We start from the raw sequence: 23,378 nt of genomic DNA, 5'->3' as shown, positions 1-23,378 counted from the left end.
AGGCTCCTACATGCAGCCTGGGAGTTGCTCTACAACAGCTCTGGTCCTCTCCATTCCCTGCGCCCTTGCTGCTGCCGCTTGGCCATGCCAGCCCTGATGCATCATGCTGTTGACAGACTGCTCAGCCACCTGTGCAGGGGCACGCCCACTCGTCACCACCAATGCCACTTTTTGTTGCCGCTGACTGCTTAAGCTTCTTGCCCCTTTCACTAGCCTCTGTGGGTCTCCGTTGCCTACGTTTCTCTCTGGCTGGTAGAGAAATGCCTGCCCCTTCAGCATCCAGACTTTTCCAAGGTGGGTCACCTTCACTAAGAGGTTCAGGCCCTTGATGGCATAGCTATTCCATTTTACTGCCTGATGGCTCTGGGTGGTCCCCCAACATAGTGACTCAGGCCTCAGGTGAGGCAGTTCCTCTAATGCCACCATTCAGCTTTTTCCTTCCCAGGGAGCATGAGCATTCTAGCCTGGTCACGACCCAGAATTTCTGCTCCTTCTCAACCTCCTGACCCTTCCGCGGAGCCCAGACCCCAAGGAACCATTCCTCCCTGAATCTGATGGTGTTTGTCTAGGGGTCAGTGCAGTCTGTCCCTTCAGGCAGGTTTCCATCGGGTATACCCCAAGATCATTAGACATGTTCAGGACCCAAATTGCAACCTTATCTTTCCTCCAGGGCCCCAGGCAGAGGAGCTTGGATGTGAATCAGATATGTTTTAGGCGTCCACAAGCATTTCATGCAGTTGAAGTGATGTAGGGTCAGTGAGACGAGGAGTCAAAAGAAAGATTTCTTGGATTGTCAAGGTCTGGCAATAGTGCTCTTTTATTTAGAGAATAGTATGGAGTAGCATGGGGACAGGACCCATGGGCAGTCAGAGCTGCTGCTGCAAACATGGGTTGAGGGTAGGGCTAAATTTAAGGCATAGGTATGTGAGTTATCTCTTCACAAGACAAAGGAAAGAATATGTTAAAAAGTTGTTAAAATGGTATCAGTGCAGGTGGGGTCTGGTTATTGGGTGCTCCTATAACTTTAGATAAGAATCAGACCGGATTAAGTCAGGATGTCCTGTGCTTCCAGGAGGATGTTAGTGGTGGGGGGAGTCAGCTACATGAGGTTACCAGACAAGCACAATAAACAAGACTTAAGTCCTTGTCGTCCCCATTAAGAGTTTCCAGAGATAAGGTCATCCCCCTTCCTCCTGGTGCAGAGAGGGAGACACCCCCACAGATGGAGACTTCCTTCACAAATGCAGATGTCTCTCATCAAAGGGCAAGCAAACTCCACTCCTCAGAGCCTCCTTCCTGTCTGCAGTTTTTAAAAGTAACCAGCCTAAAATAATCCTCATGAAAAGCAACTCTGTTTCCCAAAATTAACAGAAACACCTCTAAGGCAGTGCTATCTAACTACGCAGAATAGTCGAGTTCTAGCCAAGGTACTCTGTTATACTCACATGCATACACATCACTATTTACATGATGTTTGGGGCCAAATCAAAATAAAAATATTTTTGTGTCTCACCTCGTTTCCTTAACAATATGCCATGAGCATTTCTCCCTTGTCATTAAAAATACATCCAAAAATTAGTTTACCATACTGGGTGGGTGTATCATAACGTATTCTTGCCCTTCTTGTTGGGCACGTATAAGAGCATCATTGATGAACAATTATACATAATCTCTCATTATATCTCTGTTTATTTCCTCAGGATAGATTCCTAGAAGTAGAATTGTCACCAAGGGAAGTCTCTAATACATTTTCCATGTCAAATCCTTTGTTTTCAATTTGTGCTTACTTATAGGAACCAAGGCAGGATAATGCCAGATGGCTAAACAGAAGGACGGGTCCAAACCAGAAAGGTCCAAGATGGCAATGGCGTGCTGTGCGAAAGGAAACGTGTGCAAAAGGTGCCGTGTGCCAGAAGGGAAGGTGTGCGCATGCCCCAAATGCCCCCACCCCGAACATGACACAGAGACCCTTCCCACTTCACATCCCACAAGAACGCTGTTCACCTTCCCTTCAGGGAGAAGGTGTTACAGACCACGAGCTCTGCCTCCTCCATTCACTGATCAATGAATAACGTTTCTGCTCCGCCATTCCGAACCCGGTCTTGTTCTACTGGGTGGGCGGCTCCCAGCAAAAGAACCCACTTGCAGGTCACCAGTCCCTTAGGGTTGGGTAACAGAATTCCCTGGCCAAAGGGTATAAACTTTTTCCAGGCTCTTGGTACATACTGCCAAATTGCTTTTCAAAAGGTTTTCAAGTTTACCCCTCCATCGAGAATATGAAAGGGTGGATCTTGCTGTACCTTCTCCCGAACTTCTCCAAAATTGAGCATTATGTGGATAGTTTTTCTTTACACTTCACCTATTTGATAGGAAAAACTGTTTCTCATTATTTGAATATGTATTTATTTCATTGCGAGCATGGTTAAACCATATTTTTATGTTTATTACCTACATATAGGTGCACACCACAGATCTGTAAGTCCTTTGCTGATTTCTCATACTTGGATATTATTGGGGTTTTCTTTATTGAGTTGTAAGACTATCTTTGATATTAAAGTTTTTTCCACAATGCCTTTAGCCTTTTCATTTTGCTTAACACATATTTGAGCCACAGATACTTGAAGAATAACGTAATAATATCAATCATTCCTGTCATGATTTCTTCCATTATTTTTATGTTTAACAGGGTTCTTCTTGTTTCCTGGTAACTTTCTAAGCACTGTTTTGAATTTTTATATAGTAAAACCCAAGGGTATTCCCCTTCATGAGTTGTTTGCTGTTAACGCTCAAAAGGTTTTCCTCCTCCCTCGGATCTGGGAAAATAATCACACACGTTTTCTCATAGTTCTTTTATGGTTTCATTTTTATGATTAGCTTTTTCTTAAATAAATTAAAATTAATAACATTGTACTGTAAAAATAACATTTGTAACAAAATATTTACGTGATATTTCCAAAAGAAATGTTAGTAAATAAAGAGGAAAATTAATGGCATGTAATTCCAATAATGAGATTACTGGCACAATCCTTTAGCATTGTTTTTGTAAGAGCATATATTACTTTAATTTTTAAAAAAATAACTCTTCAGGGGTTTCTTAATGCCCCCAGGCTACTGTTCTGTACTGTTATCTCGATATACAAAGCTATTGTTAAATTTGATGCTGTGGTATAATAAGAAATATATTTGGTCTTTGTCCCCAGGTCCTGGCACAAGCTCCTAAAACACTTGGAGTTCCGTGAGTGATAAAAGGTCTTTTATTATTCATAAGGAGCCTTTCCAAGCACACCTGAGTTTATGCTAATGAGATGACTTAGGATGGGGCCTCTGGACAGCCTCACGATGAGGCTCGTCACCAGAAAGACCAGGTGATTAGAGGGCTGGAATTTCCAGGCCCACTAGCTGACTTCTGGGAAGCCGGTTAAGCTTTAGAAAAACTCTTGAATAGTGAGATTTGAAGAGCTTCTGGGTTGGTGAAGGCATCCACATGCTGGGAAGACGGCACGCCCCAGTGCCTTGGGAACAGAAGCTCCAGTGCTCGGAACCCTTCCAGAACTCACCCTATGTGCTTCATCTGCCTGTCCATCTGTATCCTTTATAATATCCTTTATAATAAACTGGCAAATGTAAGTAAATGTTTATCTTGAGTTCTGTGAGACACTCTAGCAAATTAATCGAACCAAGGAGGGGGTCTAGGAACCTTATAGCCAGCGAGTAAGAAGCACAGGTAAAAACCTGGACTTGTGATTGGCATCTGAAGCGAGGGCAGTCTCTTGGGACTAAGCTCTCAATTTGCGGAATCTGGTGCTGTCTCCAGGAAGATAGTGCCAGAATTGAATTAAATTTGTAGGACACCCAGTCAGTGTGCGCTGGGAACAGTTGAGTTGCTTGGTGGCGTTGGGAAAGACACACATCAGAGGACTCTTCTCTAGCTCCACTGCCTGCTAGGTACCTCTGCATCAGTTTTCCGACCTATTCATCCTCCAATGCTTCATGTCCTTTAAAGATGCTTTTCCGTTCTCCTAGTGCAGGATTTCTCAACCTCGGCACTGTTGACAATTGGGCCCAGGTAGTTGGGGGGCTGCCCTGTACATTGTAGGATGTTTAGCAGCAGCTATGGCCTCTACCCACTAGATGCCAGTGGAAAACCCCCCAAGTTGCAACAACCAAAATGTCTCTAGACATTACCTAATATCTGGGGGGATCGGGATTGGGGGTCAGCCCCAACTGAGAACCACTGTCCTACAGTGACCTTCCCCCAGAGGATGTCACCTGCCTTTTTCACTCCTATTTATCCTCTGAGATTCAGGTCAAGTCTTACCTCTGCCTAAAATTGTTCCCTGACCTTCCCAGGTAAGCAAGGTACATCACATTCCCATGAACGAGGTGCATGCTCTTTTTTCTCTCTCATTAAACTGTCTTGATAGTCTTGGAGATCGTCTCCCTCACTGGACTGAGCTCCCTGAGTGTCTACATCCCCCAAGCATGATGCATAATGAGTGTTTATAGAGTATATGCAAGAATCCCATTAGGAAATACTCATCTGTACATGGGGGCAGGGGGATACAGGGAGTGAAATATTGGAAGTTTCTAGGCCCCACAGGATGGGCAATGATAAGTAAATAAAAAGCAATAGGATATATTGGAGTATATGAGGAAGCTGTTTGGTTTAAAACTAATTCGGCCTGACCTTGTTTTTCCAGAAAGGCCTGATGTGGCCTGTTGAGCAGGCGTTGTACATCTGCATTAAACATTTACAATGTCCCAAAGACAAGAATGATGCCCTTAAAGACAAGGATGAAGCTTCCCCCCCATATCGCCATTTCCTTAAGGATAAGCATCTCTTCCAAGAAACTAAAGATTAATTACTGACCTGCTGTGCTCACCTTGTGACCACTGACCTGCTGTGCGAGCTAAGCATCTCGTGACAGTAGTAAAAGAAATACTCCTGTCATGTGTGATTTATGCTCTTTGTTCCAAGATGGCATATAACCACTCTGTACACCCCACTTTTTAGGTGAGCTTCATTCCTTAGGGAAGGAAGCCCCCAGGGGCTATAGTCCTCAGACCTGGCTTATATAATAAACTTACCCCAATTTTGATTTATGGATTGATCATGGATTACTTGTGTCAACAGTATATTGGCCAGCCTCAGGGCCACAATTAAAACTTTATATGTGGGGCCAGCACCGGTGGCCTGCTGGTTATGTTTGGCACGCTCCACCTCGGCAACCCGGGTTTCATTCTCGGGTGCAGGCCTACACCGCTCTGTTAGCAGCCATGCAGTGCTGGCAGCCTACAAACTAAAAGACAGAGGAAGATTGGTACAGATGTTAGCTCAGGGCGAATCTTCCTCAGCAAAAAACAAAAAAACTGGGCCAGCCCAGTGGTGCAGTGGTTAAGTTCACACGTTCCGCTTCAGCAGCCTCAGGTTTGCCGGTTCAGATCCCGGGTGCAGACATGGCACCGCTTGCCAAGCCACGCTGTGGTAGGCGTCCCACATATAAAGTAGAGGAAGGTGGACATGGATGTTAGCTCAGGGCCAGTCTTCCTCAGCAAAAAGAGGGGGATTGGTGGCAGATATTAGCTCAGGGCTAATCTCCCTCAAAAAAAAAAACAAACAACAAAAAACCTTCATATCTGCAGAGTATCCTTGTGAAGTCAGCATGCTGTGGGGATCTATAAATTGTGTTCGGCCACCACCACCAGACAGCCCGTGCTCACCCAGTTCTCACCAAGAAGCAGGGGGCAATGAGGCTTTCCCTCCACCTTGGCTGATGATAAAGAGAGTGCCTGCCAATCAGCCAGTGAAAAAACACCCAGGGAAAAGCTCTCTAGAGAAATCTCTTGTAAGAGCACATCCTTTTTCAACGGAGCAGTGAAACCTCGTTGCTACAAGTTTGGTGCAAGGCCATTCCATGAAACCAGGTGTTATCAGAGATCTATAGAACGCATGAACATTCCTTCCTGTGTGTGGTGTGAGCGATTGCCCTGGATTTCACACCAGATCTGGGCTTCCAAAAAGTTGACATTGGTGCTTTAGGGAGGCAAGCAAGGACTACCAGGCTTACTTGTTTGAAGATACCAACCTGGTGCCACTAGTGCCCAGTGAGTAAGTGTCTTGTGCCATTTGGGCTGCTATAACAGAATGCCATAGACTGGGGCTCTTAAACAGCAGACGTTGCTTTCTCACAGTCCTGGAGGCTAGAAAGTCCAAGGTGAAGTCAGCTGCACGTTCAGTGTCTGGTTCATACATATCGTTTTCTCTCAGAACATTAAAGATATTACTTCATTGTCTTCTGATTAGTGTTATTGCTGTTGAGAGCTCCGTTGTCGGCCTACACACTAGGTTAATTGTCTTTTCTTCCTCGGCTGCTTTTAAGATCTTCTTGTGCTGTCTTCCCCCTGTGTCCTCACTGGCAGAAGGGGCAAGGGGTCTCTGTAGGGCCTCTCTTGGAAGGGCACTAATCCCACTCATGAGGGCTCCCCCCTTGTGACCTAATGACCTCTCAAAGGCCCCATCTCCTAGTACCATCACATTGGGGGACAGAATTTCAACACATGAATTTTGGGGGGACACAAGTGTTCAGTCTATAGCAGTAACTACCACACTGCAAAACATCTGGAAAGCATGCTGCATATGCTCCCCAAGACCAGTATGACAAGGAAGATTTCCTTCTCACCTCAGTAAAAATAGCTTTTCCTGGGGCCGGCCCGGTGGCACAGCGGTTAAGTGCACACGTTCCACTTTGGCGGCCCAGGGTTCGCTGGTTTAGATCCCAGATGCGGACATGGCAGCATTTGGCATGGCAGGCGTCCCACATATAAAGTAGAGGACTATGGGCATGGATGTTTTAGCTCAGGGCCAGTCTTCCTCAGCAAAAAGAGGAGGATTGGCAGCAGTTAGCTCAGGGCTAATCTTCCTAAAAAAAGAGAGAAAAATAGCTTTTCCTTTTTGCTGTTATTGGGAATTTGCATATAATACTGTTTTTTCTGAGTGGGTAAAAGCAATCTCAGTGTATGACTGAGAATGGAAAAATAAGAGACAAAAACAAACATTACAAGGGGCCGGCCTGGTGGTGCAGTGGTTAAGTTCACACACTCCACTTTGGCAGCCTGGGGTTTGCCAGTTCGGATCCCTGGCGTGGACCTACACACCGCTTATCAAGCCAAGCTGTGGTAGGCGTCCCACATATAAAGTAGAAGAAGATGGTCACAGATATTAGCTCAGGGCTAATCTTCCTCAAAAAAAAAAAAAAAAAGGTATTACAAGGTTTTTTTTCTTCCCACTTTTGCTTGTGTGGGAATTTTATTGCAAAACAGGGACACACAGCATTCATGTAAGTCAAAATGTTAGTGAACAACTCTATAATAATCATAAATAAACCAGTTAAGTATTTTCTAGATGATGCAGCATTTGGATTTTTAAGACAGGTACATTTTTTTTCTCTTTTTTCTAGACGATGCAATTTATTTGGATTTTAGAGATAAAACACATAATTTTAAGCAAATGCCAGACTTTCAGAGAGCAGTTTGCCTGCTTCAGAGGATCCACTCCCGCTCTTATGACATCCATGAAAATGTTTGAAAAGAATTAACACAGGATTTTAAAAGTTACCATTATCTGATAAAATCATCCCATTTACTACAACGTGGATGGACCTGGAGGGTATTATGTTAAGCGAAATCAGCCAGATAGACAAAGACAAACTCTGTATGATTCCACTCATATGTGGAAGATAAACACAAGGACAAAGAGAACAGATTAATGGTCACCAGGGGGAAGTGGCGTGGGGAGTGGACACAAAGGGTGAAGGGGCACACCTGTAAGATGACCGACAAATGATAATGTACAGCTGAAATTTCACAACGTTATAAACTATCATAACCTCGATGAAAAAAAGTTACCATTATCAAAGAGTAATTAGTAAATGCTTCGAACACTAATAAGAGAGAATAGAGAAGAATGCATCAAATTTAGTAAAATATACATTAGATGCTAGTGGTGGCCCACAGGTACTCTTTTTTTTTTTTAAAGACTGGCACCTGGGCTAACAACTGTTGCCAATCTTTTTTTTTTTTTTCTGCTTTATCTCCCCAAACCCCCGCTGTACAGAGTTATATATCTTAGTTGCAGGTCCTTCCAGCTGTGGGATGTGGGACACCGCCTCAACGTGGCCTGATGAGCGGTGCCATGTCCACGCCCAGGATCCGAACCCTGGGCCACCGCAGCGGAGTGCGCCAACTTAACCACTCGGCCACGGAGCCGGCCCCCCACCAGGTACTCTTTACATGGACAGAGGACACCAGGTCCAGCTCCGATGAGTACTGGCTGCTCACAAATGCCTCCATCTGTGCAGGGTGCTCTCCTCCAATGACAGCCATCTTAGCCAGGTACATGTCTTATGGATGACAACTAAATGGTGTTTGTAGCACTTAGTTGTACAGAAGATTCCATTCCTTCACTTTTTTTAAAAAAAGCAAGTCATCCTCCCTGTAAGTACACATTTTTAATGTACTTCTCTGTTGTTCCTGTGGGTTTGTTATTAAAATGCAATGAACTGAATGCACTGACATTGTTTTTAATGCTGTAGTTTTAATTTTATTAATAAACCAAAGCCCAGCGAGATTTAGGACAGCGCTTCAAAAACTGTATTGTGCATTCAAATCACCTGGGAGTCTTGTTAAGAGCAAATTCTAGTTCAGTAGGTCTGCGCTGGGGCCCGAGATTCTGCATTTCTAACGGGCTCCCAGGAGATGCTGATGCTGTTGGTCTGGGGAGTACACTTTGAGAGTGAGCGTTTATAATCATCAAACCCACACAGCTGGTTTGTGACCTAGAGGGATGTGGAACCAGATCTCCTGATTCTTCCTCTTGTTATTTTTCAACTGTACCGCGTGAACTTTAATAAGGTCACCATCAAATTCACCACCCAAACTGACACTTTTTTTTCTTTAAGTAAAAGAGGGCCCCATTGACAATTACCAGGCATAAAGCAAGACTGTCCAAGGCTAACAGGGACTTATGGTTACCCTGGCTTAACAGAAATGGAGATTACCTTCCAATGGACAAATTATTAAACATTTATTTCAAACCTATTGGGAAGAAGCGCAGTGCTTCCTCAAAGAGGAAGTCAATCTGGAATATTTTGTAATTGCTAGAGATGTTTGGAAGGGTAAATAAAGAATGAGGATAAGAGGGATAAATTTAATTTATGTAGATGTTCAAAAGGCCATTGATAAGGTTCTCCAGTAAATGCTGATAAAGATGAGTCAGCAGAGGATGGAAGGAATGTTTCCTCTTGATAGGAAACTGACTTAGGGCCCAGAAACAAAGGCAGGGATAAACAGGCACTTATCTACGCTAGGGTGGGTGGCAAGCCCTCTGCAACGCAGGGAGAAAGGAGGAGTGACAGGTTTGGCTGTAAGGAGCCAAGAATGTGCACTTGGCTTCAAATAAGGAAATGCGTGTATTAAAAAGGCAGTTTCAAGGTGTTGCAGTTTAAGAGAGTGGGTGAATGGGAGGCTAGAATAAATGTCAGATGAGATAACACCATGAATAGGACTGGACTTTTTTACTCAAAGGAAAACCAACTTCAAATTGCAAACGCAATTAAAAATAAAATGCTCAGCTTGTCAATTTGGAGGAATATTGGGGGCGAAGTGTGTGACTAAGGGGAATTCTATGCAGAAACTGTGGTAAGATAGCACAGTTTAAACGAGAGGTTCTCAGCATCAGCTGCATATCCCCATCACTTGGGGAGTGTCTGCAAACTCTCCAGGCCTGGGCCCCCATCTGGATCTGCTGAGTCAAAATCTTTAGAGGATGGGCTCAGGCGTCTGTGTTTTGGGGGAAGAAATACTCCACCAGAGATTCTGATGCATAGCCAGGCCTGAATACCAATGAGTTGACTAATAAGAATGATGTAGAAATAAAGGTTAATGTCTGTTAACCAAAGAAAAGAGATTTCAATTAGTTAATGGAGCATAATAGCATGGTGCATGATTCTTAATATTCATTTTTATTCAACATTTTATGGAGAAACAGAATGCACTCTTTGTGTATAAAACATAAAAATACAACTTAACAAATTGTTTAAAGTGAACGCCTGTGAAACCACCACCAGGTCAAGAAATAAGATTATTGCCAGCACTCCAGGAGTGCTTTGTGTGCCCCCTCCCACTTACATTCCCCTCCTGACTCTCCAGGGGTAACCATAATCCTGGCGTTTTGTATAATCAATTCCTTATTTTGCTTTATAGTTTCACCACCTCAGTATGCACCCCTAAACAATACAATTTAATTTTTCAAGCTTTTGAACTTTATACAAATGGAAGATTCTTTGGTGTTTGTCTTTTTCCATTCAATGTTTTTTAGAGATTTATCCATGTTGTTGCTTGCGGCTTTGCCCTTGCCTTCTCAATGCCTTAGGGGTCAGAAAACTACAGCCCCTGGGCCAGATCCAGTCTACCACCTGTTTTGTAAATCAAGTTTTATCGGAACACCGCCATGCCTATTCATTTCCATGTTGTCTATGGCTGCTTACACAGGACAAAGTCGAGTAGTTGCAACAATGACCATATCACGCTCAAAGCCTTAAATGTTTGCTATCTCTAGTTGACCAACTGAAATGGGGACAGTAATATCCACTTCCAGAGAATCATCTGTACCTCCATAAGGATAGCCAATGTAACTTCAAGAAATTCAATTCAAGAAATATCAACTATAATTCCTCCCACTTGCACCATTCTCACATCCATTACCTTAACTCATTCATCCATACAACAAACCTTTATTTTATTGTTTTTTTAAAGATTGGCACCTGAGCTAACATCTGTTGCCAATCTTTTTTTTTTCTTTTCTTCTTCTCCCCAAAGCCCCCCAGTACATAGTTGTATATTCTAGTTTAGGTCCTTCTGGTTGTGCTATATGGGATGCCGCCTCAGCATGGCCTGACCAGCGGTGCCATGTCCATGCCCACGATCCTAACCAGTAAAACCCTGGGCTGCTGATGCAGAACGTGCAAACTTAACCACTCGGCCATGAGGCCGGCCCCACAATAAATCTTTATTTAAGGCAAATACATCTCATGTTCTGAGTAGGCACTAGATCATCAGAAGAGCTGTATATAATGATTATCATTCAGTGAGCATTTGCTCTGTGCCATTATGTTGAGCATTCTGCATATATTAACTTTTTAGTCCTTCCATGGCAGAGACCATTCTCTTTCCACCAAAAGTTCATGCTCTCCCTTCCGTAACACAGGGTTGTTGCTGGGAAGAGGCTCCCCAGCAAGGGATGACATTTCCTAGCCACCTTTATAGTTAGGGGCACCACATGATCAAGTTCTGACCATGGAGTGTGAATGGAAGTAATGTGCACCACTTCTTATCCTGGTCCGTAAAAGCCTCCCACATGGGGCTCCTTTGTGCTCTTTCCTCTTCCTCTGCCTTGAAGCAGAAAATGCTAAGACCCAAGGGGATGGTAGCCACAAGACAGCAGGATCCTAATGTGGTAGCCAGCCTCTAATATGGTTCCCAATGAGTCTCACCTCCAGGTATTCACACCTATGTATTCACCTTTTATACTGAATAGGACTGACGTGTAATCAATAGGATTTAATGGAAATGGTGAAGTACAGCTTGCAAGGCTAAGTCAGGAAAGACATTGTAGTTTCTGTCTTGCTTTATCTTGGATCGCTCACTCTGGGGAAAGCCAATACTGTGTTCCAAGGATGCTGAAGCAGCCCTGTGGAGAGGTCCACATCATAAGGAACTGAACCTTCTTACCAACAGCCAAGATCAACTTGTTAGCCATGAGTGTGCCATCTTGGAAGCAGATCTCAGTCAAGTTTTCAGATCACTGTGCCCCAGCCAATATCTTGAATACAACCTCATGAGAGACTCTATCCAGAAACACCCATCTAAGCCAGTCCCAAATTCCTGACCCTCTGAAACTGTGTGAGATAAAAAGCGTTTTCATGGGGTAATTTGTTACACAGCAATAGACAACCAATACAACTGGGTCCCTGAATGACTGCCAGGTGGAGAACTGCCACTGACTAGAGTGCATGCCTTGAATGAGCGATGTATAAATGTCTACAGTGTTAAGCCACTGAACATTTGGTGTTTATTTGTTACATTGGATAATAACTACTCTAACTACTACAATATTATTCACTTAAATTCTATTCTCATCTGCTATTTTGTGTGAGAAACCCACATGACACTAAAGGTCAGGCCATAATATTTGAATGGTATGCATTTGTTTGTTCTTATAGAACACTGTTGTTTTAAAACTCTATTTTGCAATGGAAATATTTTTTTCCACAAGCCCTTTTCAAAGCCCCCGGTTTAAAACAAATAATATCTGAGCTTGTTCAAATTGAAGCAGAGGGAAGCAGTGACAATTTGCCATCTTCTATCCCAGTCTCCAACTTACCCCTTGAAGTTACCTTAGAACATCACAGCATTTCTAAAAGGAAAGACGTGGCTTGAGAATTGCTGGTCCATTGAATACGAAATTCTGGGATATTTTGCAATGGAAACAGTCCTTGGAAGGATCAGTTCTCTCTCTCTCTCTCTCCCTCTCCCCCTCCTGCCCTCTATCTTTCCTTCTCTCCCTCCTGCCCTCCCTCTTTCTCTCCAGCTAGTAAATTATCCTGAAATAATTTGCACAAAGTAAGTAGGCATGTGTGATGATGAACTCCAAAAACTGTCATTTGATTAGGGAAAAAAATAAGCTAAACCAAAGTAGATACAATTTTGGAGAGTCAGAGAGAACTTTGAATGTTAAAAAAAGAGCCCAATTATACATCTCCGGTTGGTGTGAGTCTTCTATCTCTGGTCAGCTCAGCAGTTAAAATCCACTTCTTCTGGAAATACTTTCATGTTCTAAGACTTCTTTTCTTCCATAGGAAAAGGCAAAGGTGATTCCAGTTAAAGCCAAAAAGCGTCAGTGAGTTTGAGGTTTAACTGCTCCCAGTTCAGTTTCCAAGCAACTCTAGAGGAAACATATTCTTTTTACATTTTAATAATATATTTTAAAAGGGTAAAAAAGATCCTTTTGTTCATGTTCAAGAAGAATTAACAAGTGTGGCTTCGTCTCGTCCCTTAGGAAAGGTACTGAAGGCAAATAAGAGGAGATGCTACCGTGTGAAATAGACGCTGCTGTCAAACCCAGAGGGTTCAGTAGTCTGGAAATAAAGCTTTCGTGGAGGAAGTAATTTAAGTGGTCTTCAGTATTAATGACTGTTAGCATTATTTTCCTTTTTGCAATCATATGGATACATTTATGCAGCCAGAGTAGCAAGGCCGAAAATTTGCCTACACCCTGCCTCATTTAGGGTGCTTTTGGCTGCAAGTAACAGATATTCACCTCAAATATCTTTAACTTATGGAATTTGTTTTCTCACATAACAAGAAGGGTGGGTGTAGTGTGGTCCATTCAGCAGTGTGACAGCATCATCATGGACCGAGCTTCCCTCTAGCTTCCTACCCTGCCCTCACAGTGTGTCTGCTAGTCCTCAGCTAACTGGCCTCTTGGTCCTAAGCTGTCTGCCACAGTTCCAGTCATTAACTGCATCAGAATGGAGACTTTCTTCCCTGTGTATCTCTCCTTTTCAGTGAGGGAAATCTTCCCAGATGCCCCCCAGTAGTGTCCCAATGTCTCATGGCCAGAATTGTTGCACAAGCCCATGCCTAAACCAATTGCTGACAAGGGAAGAGGGGCACAGTGACCAGTTTGGACTAATCAATATCTCATTCTGGGTCATGGGGGAAAGGGCCAGTTTCCCAGAACAAATGGCTGCAAAGAAAGAAGGAGGACCCCTAAAATCAGAGCAACCAACAGTATCTGCTACATAGTACAACTCAGTGTGCAAAAAATGAGCTTTCTCATTTGTAAATATCTTGCTCATGAGCTCCTATCCCACTGATGGCAGAGGTGAAAAATCTTAACTTCCAATTAAGGAAACTCGGTCACTTCTAGTTCAGAACAGTCTCTCCCAAGTTGGCTCAATTTCTTTTGGATAAATATTTAATCCAATTTAAGGTTCACATTCACTACCATGGATATCTATGTCCTCTCAAGGGCTGGTTCCTCATTCTCCTTTTCAAGATGGCATGTAGGGGCACAGTAAATCTTACACTTCCTTCTGATGATGGAGGTGGGCAAAGGATGAGGTCCACAGACTCCTCATTGTGCTGTCTCCGGGATCTTCACTGCCCTCCACAGAGATGTTCCTTGTCCTGCCCCATCACTGATGCTCCTTCTGGCCTCTGCTGCTGAGTACCACAGCTGGTAGAACTCATGGTCTGTGCTCCTACTTGCTGATACTCCTGGGTGGCTGGGCCAGCACCCTGTGCTGAGTAGGTCCCACCTTAGCTTTCACTGGCTCTGTGGATCCTTCTGAGACTTGGTTGTGACTTCGATTCAATCTCCCTGGCCCAAGTAATCCATCCTGCAGTTCTTAGCTGCAGGGTCATTTTGACCTTACAAGAAAAGGACAGCTAGCACATTCAGTTGCTTCTTTGTCCCTCTTGGTGATGGTGGAGAATGGTGGAGGGGGTTGCTGGGGTGTTCCCAGGCACTTGGGAATTGACAGAGACTCAAGACACCAGCCCAGGCCCTCTCTGCATGAGCACAGTACACTATCAGTGATACTGCAGCCTTCTCATGTTGAGGCAGGCTCCCTGTGACTCATTTCATCCCAGAATCCCTAATAGGGATTACGGGCAAGCCAAATGCCTCTGGTTGATTTTCATCTACACCTGCCACTCCACCCAGCAGGAGCTGTGATCCAGAGGAAGGGACAGAGGACACACTTATCTGGCCCCTTGTGCTTCCTCTTTTCCTCTACTCTGACGTCCAACCCCCTAGACCAAAAGGGAGGCACGTGTGCCACTTCCCCTCCCTCCCTGTGTGGAACTCCCCTGCATCATATCCTTCTTCTTCCCTATCCTATGGCCTTCTGTGTGTTAGCAAGTGTTTTCACCTCTTCTCTTTCCTAGGAAAATAAATCTCATGGGCTAGAGAAAACGGTTTCCCTTAACAGGGAAAATGACCCAGATTACTGAAAGAGGAAAAACACTTCTGTTTGCAAAACAGCATTCACTGGTATGGGTATTTTAAAAATTTTATCCCTGCTCCATCACATGTCAGTTGTATATGTCAAACACATGTCTTTCAGTTTGAAACAGGCAAAGTTTCATTAAAGACAACATCTTTCACAGACATACTTATTTATGATGGGCATTCAAAGCAGTGACTCACTCATAGAGTTCTCGTGCATCTAGCTGGTTTAGTGAATCATTAAGATAGATGTCCCTTATTGAGTACCTACTATGTGCCCAAAATTTTACATCTGTTAATTTAACTACTTCAATTTAACCACTTACCCATAAGATAGTAATTATTATTTCCATCGTATATCTTCCTGAAGCTCAGAGAGGTTAAATAACTTTCACAAAGTCACACAGTGCTAAATCTAGAATTCAAGTCCAAGTCTTTCTGTCTCCCACATCTGAGTCCTTTCCTCCCAAGTAGGAGCTGCAGGGCAGCAGAGCACAATTAAGAGCACAAGACTGTGGGATCTGACCAACCTTGATTCCAGCTCCGAGTGACCACTTCTAATGTGACCTTGAACAAAAAATCACACAACTTCCTTAATCCTCAATTTTCTCATCTCTAAAAGGAAGTAATAATAGTTCACACCTTGTGTGGTTGTTGTGAAAATTAAATGAGGTCAAATACTATATGTATTAGAGCCTAGGGCAGCGTCCAGTGAGTACGCAACTATTATTGTTGTTATACTATAGAGCAGCGTCTCCAAAGGGCCTTCATGCTGAAAAGAATTTCATTTATTTATTTTTTTTGGTGAGGAAGATTGGCCCTGAGCTAACATCTGTTGCCAGTCTTCCTCTTTTTGCTCGAGGAAGATTTTCGCTGAGCTGACATCTGTGGCCACCTTCTATTTTGTATGTGGGATGCCCTCACAGCATGGCTTGATGCGTGGTTTGTAGGTCTGTGCCCAAGATCCCAGCCCGCGAACCCTGGGCCACCAAAAAAGAGTGCGCAAACTTAACCACTATGCCACCAGGCCAGCCCTGAAAAGAACTTTAGAGAGCATCAATTTCTATTGTAAAATTTTACAAAGGAGAAACAGATTCCAAAAGTTTACTTATCTATATTAAATATATGGACATATATTTATATACATATATTTTATATGTATATATAATTTTATATATATACAAAACTTTTGTCTCCAAAGCCTATGATATATATATTCAAAAGTTCATTGCCCTTTCTAAGGCAAATACTGGAAGTTCAGAAATATACAGATTCCTGCTGGGTTCCTCTTCAATCCATTGGTCTACGGGTGTCTGATGAACCTGTAGGTCAGAAAGACACTGAAGACACCATGGGGGAAAGAAAGCATTCATTGGTGTGGACAAAGCAGTGAAAGGAAATTCTAAAAGTCAGCTAAGACGGATATGAACGAAAACTGCCAGAGACCATTAGTTCATCCATCGTCATCAAAGAAGTCAGCTTGTAATTTCAAAAAACAAATAAAAATTGGGCCATAATTAGGCCCAATTAACTCATTCTTCATACACTTTCTCTGTAGTGGACATCTGTTGTTTGGGCTGCCTTTCTGGTAATTACAACCCAATTTCCCTTTGGAGGAACTCTATGACAGCCGTAGAGTTGTTTGGGAGTGACCACATCCCTGGCTCCAGGAGTGGGTCCCAAGTGGCTTAAACCATTCAGCTAAGCTCGTTCCCCAAACCGCAGTTCCGGGACAGGCACACAAGCTAGCAGGGCCAATGAGACCCCAAGGGTGTCAGGGGAGAAGCAGCCTTCGCTCTTCCTCTGGATATGTTGAGGGTTTAAGTAACATGGCCAAAGCCGCACAGAAGGTCGGTAAATGGTGGAGCTGGGCTTCTTATTCAGGATTTTTTGTCCCCAAAGCCTGTGTACTCTGCTCTAACTTTAAATTATGAGCTAATTTTTGAGTCAAACAGAGCAAACAAGAAGATGAATACATGTTTTTAGGATAAGTTTGCAGAGCCCATGAGGCTGGTGTACCGAGACTAAATAAATTCCAGATGTGTACATATCCCATTCTTAAATTCACCCATTGACATGATATAGGAAGAGGGACAAGAAATAATTATCAAGATTACCTCACTGTGCGCAGACAGATGCCCAGGTGGGTTTGCCTCTTGCTTGGAGGGTCCCTGGACGCCATGAGCTCTCCTGCAGACCCGTTCTCTCCTTCTTTCCGGGTGCGTGGCTGAGCTACACGTCCCCTGCCTCCCTTGCGGTTAGGTGTTATGACATTTCAGTTCTTGCCAATGGACTCAAGTGGAAGTGATCTGTGCCCAGACCTTGAGCCTGGGCGTGGCTCCTCTGTGTCCTTTCCCTTTCTCACTGGCTGGAATCCTTGACTGTGCATACAGGGTTAGTGGCCTAACATGGCAAAGCATCATGATGGAAGGAACTTGGGTCCCAGGAAAACCATGCAGATTAGAGCCATCCTGCTGATCAGAACTGCTGCCTCGGAACTGTTACATGAGAGAGAACCAGCTATCTGTAAGCCACATATTGCTGGATATTTATGATATAGCAACTTAGCATTTTGTACCCTAACTAAGGCAAGGGTCTAGAGGTCTTGGAAAAGAATTAGTCATCCCGCAGGTGAGCTCAGGGAGAGTACACAAACTCAGCTCTCTACCTCAGGTTAAAAGCTACAGAGTGCCATGCCTCTTTGTTAGTCTCTCAGCGTGACAGTTCACGGCAGTGTGCGAATAAAGCAAGCACTGGGTCAGGGACTGTGGCAGGCTGTGGAGACCTCAAAGCACGGAGCCAGCATCTGTAGCGACAGCAGAGGCAGAGGGCCGCAGCTTAGGAGAGTTCCCTAAAATCCTGGTGCTGTGAGCAGAGCCTTGGAGAGAACTGATGGACCCCACAAACATCTGTTACATGAAGACCAAAGATGAGAGGTCTCTTCTGCCTGAGGGAAGCTTCCAAAAATATTACTTTGATGGGGTTTCTTAAAAAAGAAATCAAACAGGCCAGCAATTCACTGATAGCCAAGGACTAGAACTTCTTTTTGTCTCTGATGTTACCAGCGCTCAGAAATCACATTTTGGTGGATTGATTTCCTTAGTGTAAGTAGTATATTCAGAATCTCTTTGAGCTGCTAGATACCACCCCTTGGGGGCAAGGGTACCGGGAAATGACCTGGTAGTTTGCTGCTCAGAATGATGGAGAAGCAGCATAGCAGAGCGGGTTGGAGCTAGGACTCAGAAGCCAGCTCTACACTTAGATCTGTGACCCAGGCACCTGCAGCTGACTTAGCTTCCTCATCTGTCAAATGGGGATGATGATAATAGTACCTACTGTGTATGGCCATGATGAGGATGCAATGCACAGTTCTTAGAGCAGAGCCTGGCACATGGTCAGCACTATATAAAAATTTGTTAAACAAATGTTAACACCACCTTTCAGGACGGGATTTTGATAATGTGCATCCAAAGCCTGGACCCAGCAATTCCACGTCTAAGAATTTTTTCTAAAGAGATCATCACGGACATGTGTGAAGATTTATCCTCCAAGAAGCTCATTTCGGTAATAAGTGACCATCAATAGGGGGCTGGCTAAATAAACGGCAGTGGAGGATAGTCATATTTTACGCAAGGGATGGTATTGCTGAAGGTCTCGCAGAATGCAGAACTTACATTACGCAAGATTAAATTTCCTACGAAAAATCAATGGAAAGCCGGATTCACATTATTTCAAATTTTGCCCATAAAACAAGATTTAATTAATATTTTATACCCTACTATTTCAAACTGTGTAATTCAAATTTGCATTTAATGTAACCTGATTGTATCTTTATCATGGGGCCACACAAAAATTTACGTTACAGAAGAATAAACAATGGCCAAGGAAGATACCCATGATACATCAATTTTTAAAAGTGTGACCCCCATTTTCATCAGATAAGACATTTTTTAAATGCTGGAAAAATATACCTCAAAATTTAAAGTGTGCTGGACAACCGGTAATCTTTGTTTCCTTCTTTTTATTTACCTACCTTTTCTAAATGTTCAAGGAACATGTGTTATTTTCGTAATAAGAAACAATAAAAGGAAATTTTAAGGAATAAATGTAACAATGATACTAACCTAACTTTGACGAAAACTTTGGAAATATCTATGCAAAGAAATAGATACATAAAAGAGGGTAATTCCAACCTGTTAAGTGATGTCCACAGCTTTAGTAAACTGCAGACTTGCCTTTTTCTCCAATACTTGGTCCCAGGGATCAGTCTGGACAGGAAATGGCAGAGTTGACCAGGGCTCGAACTCAGGTTCCATCGATCTAATCCAGAACCAAGAAAATCTTTCAGAATGCAGCAAAGATCATTTTAGAAGCCAGATTACACTGGATCGTTTACCCAATATGCCTGTGTACTTCTTTCGAGATCTGACAACATCTTTAAACAAAACAAGAAGTATGCCATTTTGGTGACTCAAAAAAGAACAAAGACATAAAGAGCCTTCAGTCAACTTCTCTTCGCTCAGCTTCCCTGACCATACCTGGCTCACTCCCAGTAGAGGGGAAGGAAGAAAGAAGCCACAACGCTTCACCCACTTCCTCCTTTCCAGGGAAAGAGCAGGTGGGGATGTGGGAAGGGGTGGGCACCCAAGGGAAGCAAGGTTTCTACACGACAGCCCAGAGTGGGCTGTGGCCTCCAGAACCTTCCATCCCGTGGTTGGCAAATAGTGGTGTCAGTGCTCCTTCGTGACCTCACAGACCTTACCTCTCCCCACACCAGCCATTCTGAACCCACTTGAAGTTTTCATTTATTTTTTGCTTTGAACAAACACTCTGCGCTAAATGAACACATTCACGTGGAGTATTGGGTTTAACCATCACAAAAAGCCTGTGAACTTTCAGCTACAAGATGAACAAGGTCTGAGGATCCAAAGGAAAACAGGGTGACTGTAGTTGGTAACATTGTATTGTATGAATGAAATTTGCTAAGAGAATAGAACTTAAATGTTCTCACCCAAAAAAAAAGATAAATATGTGAGGTGATGGAGTGATGGATGAGTTAATTAACTAACTGGGAAGAATCCTTTCACAATATGTATGTATATCAGATCATCAAAATGTACGCTTTAAATATCTTACAATTTCATTTGTCAATTATACGTCAATAAAGCCGAAATGAAAAAATAAATTTTTTTAAAAAAAAGCCTATGTGGCAAATACTATTATTTTTCCAGTCTTTCTGAGCTGAGAGAGGTAGAAGCACATAGAGGCTGAGAGCCTGGGCTCTGGTTTGAATTCTGGATCCACCAGGCCTCTGCGCCATGTAAGCTGCAGTGTTACCTCAGCTTTCTGCGCCTCATCCTTCGTCTCCTCATCTGTCAAATGGAGGTGATCATAACAACACCTACGTCATTTTGTTCTGGAAAGCTCTTAGAACAGTGCCTGGCACAGAACGAACGCTCAGGGTGTGTTAGCTAGTATGCAACAGACGAGGAAACCCAGGCTCAGACAGAGGTACTAACTTGCCCATGGTTGCACAGCAAGTGTTGAAGCCAAGATTTGCTTGGGTTTCCTTGAGATTCCCGGATCTTGAAGTTTGACTTGGGTCTTTTTTTATATCTCTCGTGTCTCTCATTAACATGCTTGTGCTTTCCTCTCCCTTTTTGAGCATATGGAGCGTGTTTCTAATGGCTGTTTTCATGTCCTTGTCTGCTAACTCTGTCATCTGTGACATTTCTGGAGCTGTTTCTATTGATTGATTTTCTTCCCTTCATTATAGCTCCTATTTCCTGCTTCTTTGCATGCCTGGTAATTTTTTCTTGGATGCCAGACATTGTGAATTTTACATTGTCAAGTGCTGAAATTTTCTGTCTTCCTTTAAATACATTTGCATTTTGTTTTAGAATGCAGTTAAGTTACTAGAAACAACTTGAATGTTTCGAAGCCTGCTTTTAAGATTGCTAGGCAGGTCCAGAACAGTCTTTAGCCTAGGGTTAATTTGGGCACTACTGAGCAATATCTTTCCCAGGATTCTGCCCATATCCCACATGTGATTGGTGAGAATACAAATAATTCCCGACCCCGTGTAAGCTCAGCCTGATTCTTCTCGGTGCCCTTTCCTTGGCCTCAGGTAGTTTCCTCTGATCTGCACTCAGCTGAAGATTTGAGCAGAACCTTCTGCAGATCACCAGAATCTTACCTCTGTAGAGAGAATTGGCTCCCATTTCCCCAGAACCTTGAACAGGATCTTGAATTTCTAAAGTCTTCAATAAGTAGTTGTTGTAGGAATAAATATTGTCCTGTTCTCCACGTGTTAAGCCAACCTGGGTCAGGGTTTAGCATTTGCCTTCTGGAAAACATCCCACGATTGCCAAACCCAGCACAATTCTCCGCTAAAAGAGAACAAAGTTCACTTCTCCAGGAGAAATTAAGTTGGGGACAAGCATAACCCTGGGACGTAAGCCATCTTCTGACATTAGTGGCTGAAGTGAGATCACTCCAGAACGTAGAAGTCCAGGGCTCCAGAGCTGTGCTGTCCAATGCAGCAGCCACTGGGCCTAAACACACCAGTATTTTCAAAGATTTAGTGTGAAAAAAGGAACGTAATGAATTTTTATACTGATAACATATTGAAATAATAATAGTTTAGACATGCTGAGTTAAATAAAACATTACTAAAATTAATTTCCGGGTCTGGCCTGGTGGCGCAGGGGTTAAGTTCGCACGTTCTGCTTCGGTGGCCCGGGGTTCGAGGTTCGGATCCTGGATGCAGACATGGCACCGCTTGGCAAGCCATGCTGTGGCAGGCGTCCCACATATAAAGTAGAGGAAGATGGGCACGGATGTTAGCTCAGGGCCAGTCTTCCTCAGCAAAAAAGAGGAGGATTGGCAGCAGATGTTAGCTCAGGGCTAATCGTCCTCAAAAGAAAAAAAGGAGTGGGGTGGCCCCCTGGCCGAGTGGTTAAGTTCGTGCACTCTGCTTTGGTGGCCCAGGGTTTCACTGGTTTGGATCCTGGGTGTTGACATGGCGCCACTCGTCAGGCCATCATGGGGCGGTGTCCCACATGCCACAGCTAGAGGGACCCACAACTAAAATATACAGCTGTGTACTTGGGGGATTTGGGGAGAAAAAACAGAAAAAAAAAAAGATTGGCAACAGTTGTTAGCTCAGGTGCCAATCTTTAAAAAAAAAGAAAAAAATAAAATTAAATTAATTTGCTTGGCGTCTTTTTACCTTTTTAAGGTGGCTACTAGAAAGCTTAAAATTACACATGTGGCTTGCATTATATTTCTACTGGCCAGCACTGCCCAGAGGGCTAGGCCTGGGCCGGCCACAGAATCTTAAACCCCACCCCCAAGACTGAGGCTGACGGGAAGTAGAACAAAGGGGAGCTAGAGGAGACGGGGAGCGGGGAGCGAGATAGAAGCGGGTGTGATATATTTCATCTCGAGTTCTCTGAGGCTCTTCCCCACCCCAATCCCCCAGGCAACGCAACATGAGTCACCTACCCATCGCCTTAGGGAGAAGGTTGTCACGGAAAACCAGAGAACAAGGGAAGCAAATTCTCAGTTTTTAAGATCAAAAGCCAAAGAAAAAGTCGTACTCCAGACTAGATAGAGCCACCACAGCCTTTATCTATTTACAACATCCAGAAGGGACAGAGCTGGACTGGGAACCAGTCAGTGCCTGGCGAAAACGGAGTCCCCCTGACTCCCCTGGGAGGTAATACAGTGTGGAAGCTCAGGGCCCTGACTTGGAGTCAAACTACAGAGGTTCAAATCGAAGCTCTGCCATCTGTCAACTGCGTGACCTTCGTCCCACGACTGGGATTTGTGTGCCTCAGTTTCCTCTTCTGTAAAATGGGGCTGATGATAACAGTACCCACCTCGCTAGGCTGCTGTGGGGGTTAATGTATACCAGGACTTGGAACAATGACGGACCCCTAGCAAGTACGGCTGAAACGTTGCTGTTGACTGTCAGTGAGCCCCGCACAGCATCAGGGCTGAAAGGCCACCTACCTGGTCCAGTAAGAACTGCAGTAGCTGCCACGTTGCTGATTGATTATCATGAGGAACAATGCCCATGTGTGCCCCAAACACTGCTCAAGGTCCATCTGGTCTACCCCACGATGTCAGACCTGCCCACCGCTCAATGAGTCAGAAGATGCAGAACAGTCTCAAAGGATGGTAGGGCTCTGGATTCCTGGCGGGGGGGGGGGGGGGGGGGGGGGGGGGGAGGGCGGATCTCTCCAGGGTCTGGGAAGTGCCCCTTTGTAATGAGGCTTTCTCTCTTTGGCTAAGAGACTCTCCC

The 23,378-nt window shown here is 43.9% G+C and overlaps 1 long non-coding RNA gene across 1 annotated transcript in view; it reads right to left on the bottom strand.

The window, feature by feature from the left end:
• Positions 1-23,378, bottom strand: part of LOC111767523 (uncharacterized) — a 53,161-nt gene that overhangs the window by 13,533 nt on the left and 16,250 nt on the right. Inside the window, exons 4-5 of the long non-coding RNA XR_011424709.1 lie at positions 19,264-19,390; positions 17,188-17,568 (exon numbers count right to left, since the gene is read on the bottom strand). This is a non-coding gene — a long non-coding RNA (uncharacterized lncRNA). The remainder of the gene's footprint in view (positions 1-17,187; positions 17,569-19,263; positions 19,391-23,378) is intronic.

Source organism: Equus caballus, chromosome 13 (genome assembly GCF_041296265.1).
Source record: "Equus caballus isolate H_3958 breed thoroughbred chromosome 13, TB-T2T, whole genome shotgun sequence".
Lineage (NCBI taxonomy): Eukaryota > Metazoa > Chordata > Mammalia > Perissodactyla > Equidae > Equus > Equus caballus.
The sequence above is the reverse complement of the archived record's forward strand: the minus strand, read 5'-3'. Positions and strand labels throughout refer to the sequence as shown.